This window comes from Phalangium opilio, unplaced genomic scaffold, assembly GCF_054372755.1.
Source record: "Phalangium opilio isolate 3A_F unplaced genomic scaffold, DU_Popi_V2 ptg000062l_1, whole genome shotgun sequence".
In the NCBI taxonomy this organism is placed as follows: Eukaryota; Metazoa; Arthropoda; class Arachnida; order Opiliones; family Phalangiidae; genus Phalangium; species Phalangium opilio.
The window spans coordinates 771,704-778,947 of record NW_028324179.1 but is presented as its reverse complement, the minus strand read 5'-3'; positions in this window follow the sequence as shown (position 1 = coordinate 778,947).

Here is a 7,244-nt window from a genome sequence, read left to right as displayed (position 1 = left end):
TTAATTCGGCAGTAGGCAAGGGGACCTGCCAGTTAAAACTTCCCCAGTTATTTTAATTCGGCAGTAGGCAAGGGGACCTGCCAGTTAAAACTTCCCCAGTTATTTTAATTCGGCAGTAGGCAAGGGAGCCTGCCAGTTAAAACTTCTCCAGTGATTTTAATTCGGCAGTAGGCAAGGGGACCTGCCAGTTAAAACTTCCCCAGTGATTTTAATTCGGCAGTAGGCAAGGGGACCTGCCAGTTAAAACTCCCCCGTTGATTGCGACGGCAGTAGGCAAGGGGACAACATACTAACATATTAGACTTACCCATTCAGGCACCAAATTATATGAACTTAGCCCTAGGCCTATATCCTTCCTAATAAGATGGAGTCTCTAGCCAGAGGGAGCTCTATTGCACTACTTGAGCGCCCCCTGGTCTAGATTGGCCCAACTAGAGATAAGGGAATAGTATATATAGCCTGAATAGCCTAGGGAGCGGAGGTTAGTTAGTCCGTGGTACTCTAGTCAGGAAGTTAGTCAGTGGGACTCCCATTCGACATCCGAGTGGCTAACATCTGTCGCCGGCAGCAATAGACGGTCGCCCTTCCGACCCTCTAACGGTTAAGTTATATTAAATAGGAAATTCTCGCGCTCTTACTCTAGTCGCGTACCGTTTCAAGACCAAAGACAGTTTCCATGGCTCTAAATATTACTGTAGATGTTATGTTTCTTTAGTACGGACATTCCCTACTGGCGCTTCCCAATTTGAGTACTTTACATTGTAAATAGCATTATCATATACTAAAATTAACTAACCCCATAATATTTTTTTTCTATGTATAAACTAACCCAACCAGAACCTGGTATAATAAAAGATAGAATTTTTGCCACCTAATTTTGTCTTATTATTTCTTACTCTGTAAACCTCAGCTTTTTAAGCAAATCGGTTACAAGTTGAACAGGGACTTCAGGGCAAATTTTCCATGCGTAAGGTTATTTACAAGTAAATACGTGAAAAACTTTCAATTTCGATTCTTAAGCTAACGTTGTGTATATAAAACAAAAAATCTGAGATCAATTGAAGACAGAGCGCGTAAAGACATTGAAATAGCAGAAGAGAGGAGGTCCATTCGAACAGGGCATAACGCGTCCCATCTAAATAACAAGTAAGTCGGGATAACACAAACAATGTAAATACTTTGATAATGATAAACTTAAACCAATCCGAATTTTATAGTTGCCTAGCAATAGTAACTGATAAATGTTCAACAGTTCTTACGTCATGCAACACATCCAATTAATACAGGTGCTGATGTTGGAAATGGAGAACCAGAAATTGGTCTGTAATATTAACATAAATTTAACCTTTATACATAATGGGGTCTGTTTCAGCAAGCTATAGAAATGAACACTGTTTTGAATGTTGTTGAATAAGACCTCTGGTTCTATATTCGAATAGATTTTCAATATAATAGTTTTATGCTTATCTCAAATGTAAATTGAATACCCCCTATTCCTGTCGCGCAGCGCATCCAGAATCTTTGTCGCCCCACCCCGAAGTTCCTTTAGCCCACCCACCCCAAACACTAGGTTTCACCCACCCCAAACACTAGGTTTCAAAAACCCATTTATTCTCAGTTCCCAAACACTAGGATTCAAAAACCCAGATATTCTCAGTTCCTAAACATTAGGTTTCGAAAACCCAGATATTCTAAGTTCCTAAACACTAGGTTTCGAAAACCCAGATATTCTCAGTTCCTAAACATTAGGTTTCAAAAACCCAGATATTCTCAGTTCCTAAACATTAGGTTTCGAAAACCCAGATATTCTCAGTTCCCAAACACTAGGTTTCAAAAACCCAGATATTCTCAGTTCCTAAACACTAGGTTTCAAAAATCCAGATATTCTCAGTTCCTAAACATTAGGTTTCGAAAACCCAGATATTCTCAGTTCCCAAACACTAGGTTTCAGAAATCCAGACATTCTCAGTTCCTAAACATTAGGTTTCAAAAACCCAGATATTCTCAGTCCCCAAAACACTAGGTTTCAAAAACCCAGATATTCTCAGTTCCTAAACACTAGGTTTCAAAAAACCCAGATATTCTCAGTTCCTAAACACTAGGTTTCAAAAAACCCAGATATTCTCAGTTCCTAAACACTAGGTTTCAAACATCCAGATATTCTCAGTTCCTAAACATTAGGTTTCGAAAACCCAGATATTCTCAGTTCCTAAACATTAGGTTTCAAAAACCCAGATATTCTCAGTTCCTAAACACTAGGTTTCAAAAATCCAGAAATTCTCAGTTCCTAAACATTAGGTTTCGAAAACCCAGATATTCTCAGTTCCCAAACACTAGATTTCAAAAATCCAGACATTCACAGTTCCTAAACATTAGGTTTCAAAAACCCAGATATTCTCAGTCCCCAAAACACTAGGTTTCAAAAACCCAGATATTCTCAGTTCCTAAACACTAGGTTTCAAAAACCCAGATATTCTCAGTTCCCAAACACTAGGTTTCAAAAACCCAGATATTCTCAGTCCCCAAAACACTAGGTTTCAAAAACCCAGATATTCTCAGTTCCCAAACACTAGGTTTCAAAAACCCAGATATTCTCAGTCCCCAAAACACTAGGTTTCAAAAACCCAGATATTCTCAGTTCCCAAACACTAGGTTTCAAAAACCCAGATATTCTCAGTCCCCAAAACACTAGGTTTCAAAAACCCAGATATTCTCAGTTCCCAAACACTAGGTTTCAAAAACCCAGATATTCTCATTCCCCAAAACACTACGTTTCAAAAACCCAGATATTCTCATTCCCCAAAACACTAGGTTTCAAAAACCCAGATATTCTCAGTTCCCAAACACTAGGTTTCAAAAACCCAGATATTCTCAGTCCCCAAAACACTAGGTTTCAAAAACCCAGATATTCTCAGTTCCCAAACACTAGGTTTCAAAAACCCAGATATTCTCAGTCCCCAAAACACTAGGTTTCAAAAACCCAGATATTCTCAGTTCCCAAACACTAGGTTTCAAAAACCCAGATTTTCTCAGTCTCCAAAACACTAGGTTTCAAAAACCCAGATATTCTCAGTTCCCAAACACAAGGTTTCAAAAACCCAGATATTCTCAGTTCCCAAACACTAGGTTTCCAAAACCCAGATATTCTCAGTCCCAGAAACACTAGGTTTCAAAAACCCAGATATTCTCAGTCCCCAAAACACTAGGTTTCAAAAACCCAGATATTCTCAGTTCCCAAACACTAGGTTTCAAAAACCCAGATATTCTCAGTTCCCAAACACTAGGTTTCAAAAACCCAGATATTCTCAGTTCCCAAACACTAGGTTTCAAAAACCCAGATATTCTCAGTTCCCAAACACTAGGTTTCCAAAACCCAGATATTCTCAGTCCCAGAAACACTAGGTTTCAAAAACCCAGATATTCTCAGTCCCAGAAACACTAGGTTTCAAAAACCCAGATATTCTCAGTCCCCAAAACACTAGGTTTCAAAAACCCAGATATTCTCAGTTCCCAAACACTAGGTTTCAAAAACCCAGATATTCTCAGTTCCCAAACACTAGGTTTCAAAAACCCAGATATTCTCAGTCCCCAAAACACTAGGTTTCAAAAACCCAGATATTCTCAGTTCCCAAACACTAGGTTTCAAAAACCCAGATATTCTCAGTCCCCAAACACTAGGTTTCAAAAACCCAGACGTTCCTATTTCCGAAACTCTAGGTTTCAATCCCAGGTATTTGCAGCCTAAAAATGGGTCTTAACGCCCAGATATTCCCAGATGAAGAACACTTGCTTCCAATCCCATACATTTTCTTTTTTCAAAACCGATTTCGAGTCAAAGATATTTCTATTATTTCCAATTCGAGATTTATCTAAACTAGATTAAATTCCTATTTGCAATATCAAAATCTATTCAAATCCTTATATCTCAAACATGTCTACTCATAATAAACATTGCCATGAAACAAAGATTTCAAATCGCTATATATATTTTTCAAACAAATTGGAAAGGAGAAGTCTGGCGTGCCTTACAAAGCCAAACCATACCACGATATTGAAATATTTAAAATATATTGAGCATTAATAGAACAAGTTCTTACGAAAATACTTTGCTTGTTTCACAGGGAATTTCCAAGAATAGGACCCGTCTCTCGGATTTTCTTCTGGTTTGGTTTGTTTGATAGATTATGAGGCGAAAAAAATTATGCCGTAAAAATTTTTCGCCGGAAATGATTCGTTAAAAAGTTAAAGCAAAAAGAAAATTGGCATATATTAGCGTATGTGGAGGGTCCCGGTGAAGCCGGGAGCCGATAAAACGTGTACCGCGCATGCGCGCTTTTATACAAAAGCTAGAGATAAATATTACGCCGTGCACTGCAGGTAATTTAGCGTGGTTTTATTTATTTTTTTTTTTTTGGTAATGAATAGGAAAAACGTTATAGCAAAAAGAAAATTTTGGAAAAGGCGCGCAATTGAAACGTGTAATGAGCAATAAAAGTTTCTGTAACCTAACCAAACCTAACCTGACCTATTGTAATGTAGGATTGGGTCCCTAGGATTGTTATGGAATAGAATAATGAGAGTTTTTAATCAAATTTTATTTAAACAATTAATTGAACCAAAATTTTAAATGATTTAAAAAAAACGAAATTTACTGCCTGTGGGAAGGGACAGGCTCATCCATATCGTGGGATAAGGCTTCTCCAGGCTGGGCTTCTTCCGGTTTAGGCGTGGGAGGGTACAGATCGGCGATCTCTTGTAGGAAAGCGAAGAAAATGTTTTTTCCCGCTCTCTCAGCCCAAGTTACGAACATGTACATAGCTAGGTACCCGGGGTAGAAGCTCTTTCTCCTTCCCCCCCTTGGCATTGCTGCTTTTGCGTGTGCCCACGCACCCTCTATGCGGTTCGTGTGAACCTGTGTTTCAGGGTCTTTGAAATGCAAAGAGTGATTAACCTTGAGATGCTGGAATTTTGCCTCGTCGAGCTCATCGTACGCTTTCCAGAAATCTGTCAAAATTGTCGTCCCAGGTAAAATCCAGTTTTCAATAATTGGAAGCAGCGTGTTCGAATCGCGTTTTTCAACGGGCACCATAAAAAATTTGCCACTTTCGCTTTCAACGCCGCCCAAAACCCATTGACCATCCACACGTTTTCCACGGTGGTATTTCCTTTTTCCAAATTTCGACCGTTTTGCCTACGCCCCCTATGCTCTGACTTTTGGTTAATACCGCGTTGAAGGCAACTTCGCGGCAAAACATGTGCCAATCGACAAGGCTGTTTTGAGAAACATAGAGCTGGCGAGAGACGAATGATTGCGGTCGAATATTATACACGTAAAAGTACGTTATAAGCAAAATCTCCCGGAATGCAAGTTTCGATCTCGCAAAGAACGAATTCACCCTGACACTTTTCATTGTGTCACAAGCCTTCTTCGACTTCGATTTGGCCATTTTCCTTATTTTTCGACACCGCCACTGATAACCATCAATCGCCGTTTCTCTTGCGTATAACTCCATTTCTGTATCACAAGCTGGGCATGTTTGGCTTTTAGCCAAGATATTCTTTTCTTGCAGCCACTGAATAATGCCTAGCTTGTCCGCACTTCTCTCGGGACTTCATACTTTTACTTTAATTGAATTTAATCAACTTAAATTCACTTTCATTACAATATAACTTAATTTCAACCCACGTTAAGCTAGTACAGGAAAAATAGGTTTTAACCCGCAACAAATTGAAACAAAGCTGAAAATTTCAGATCTTACAGATTTTTGGGCGCTCTTTAACGTGGTGTGGTCTCCCACACTCTCTCATTGGAGGAATTTCCGCCATATTGGAAAATGGCGGACAAAATCGAGAAAACGTTTAATAACTCCGGTTCTATTTAACCGATTAACACGTAATTAGGCTTCAATTGTAGATCACCTTCAAACACATAATTCATCTCTTATGATATTTTGCCCTACAACCGGAAGTTCACAATCTGACCCTGAAGATTAGCCTCATGTAAAAAATGGGGATTTAAAGCATTTATGGTTTCAATTTTCAGAATACGTTTCCAAAATTAAACATATAGTTCCTATTACTGACAAATTTTGTTTCTTTTCTGACAAGAGCTATAATGTATTATAAAAAAACGTCTTGGTTTGGACCAAGGCCGAAAAAACAAACGATATGTGTGAGGTTTATCATTTGACTGAAGTTTCAGATATTGCAATTGTTTTAGTTATTTTTATCCATTTAATCCTTAATCAGTATTAAATTCAATCAACTGATTTTACTGTTAATCGATCCATTCCCTCTAAATTAATTGAAAAAATTACATATCTACGCTTTTTCAAGAACAATTACATTTTCCGAAAACATTTTATCATGAAATTAATTATTTTGAAGGGAGTACGTATTGAGGTGTCAATATAGAATATTTGAAATATTCTACTGACTTTCTTAAAAGAGCAGGTGAACTTTGACATAATTCGAAAGGAAAATGTAAATATTTAATAGTGGATTCCAAACAAGGGTGTTGCACTAATTTATACATTTAATTTCGTATAACGAAATGCTACATTTCTATTGTCGCCTCTATGAAGAAATGATTGCACTGCAATTTCCCTCTCCGTGCTTTAGAATTTCTTGGTCATGATTCAGTCTTCATTTGAAACGTCACCACCCCTTTCTACATTGTTGGCGCTATTGTACACCGGTTACGTATTACGTGTAATCCTTTTAGTACGCATAAAGACCATTTCGGAAAACACACAGGGGCGAGGCCACCATTGGGGTATTCTCCCTCACACCAAGGGTCACCGCCAGACTGTGCCAAAGTTCACTACAGGCAAGAGGCTAGTCAAATCTCACTGCCTATAGCGGTGCTTCTAGGCAAGAGAGAGAGAAGACCTCAATGGTGGTATCACCCCTGTGTTTTAATTATCTGTATGTAATTTCCAAAATGGTCCACTCACTTACAAATGTACACCGATTACACTGAGTTATCGGTCCTTCAGGCGCTAGCGAGTGTCAGGCCACAACCGTAATCATTCATGTACACGAATGTTTTATAGTTTTAGGTTATTAATGTTGGCGGGCAAGTCCGGAGAGTCATGTACCGTTCACTAATGTGAAAAGGTCTCGAACTATATGATAATATTGGCTGAGTGTGTTGCGACGGCTCAGATGACCCATACACTGGAACCACTGGTGATCGTAAAACTGTATATATTGGGAATATGAAGGAATGGGGGGGGGAGTTA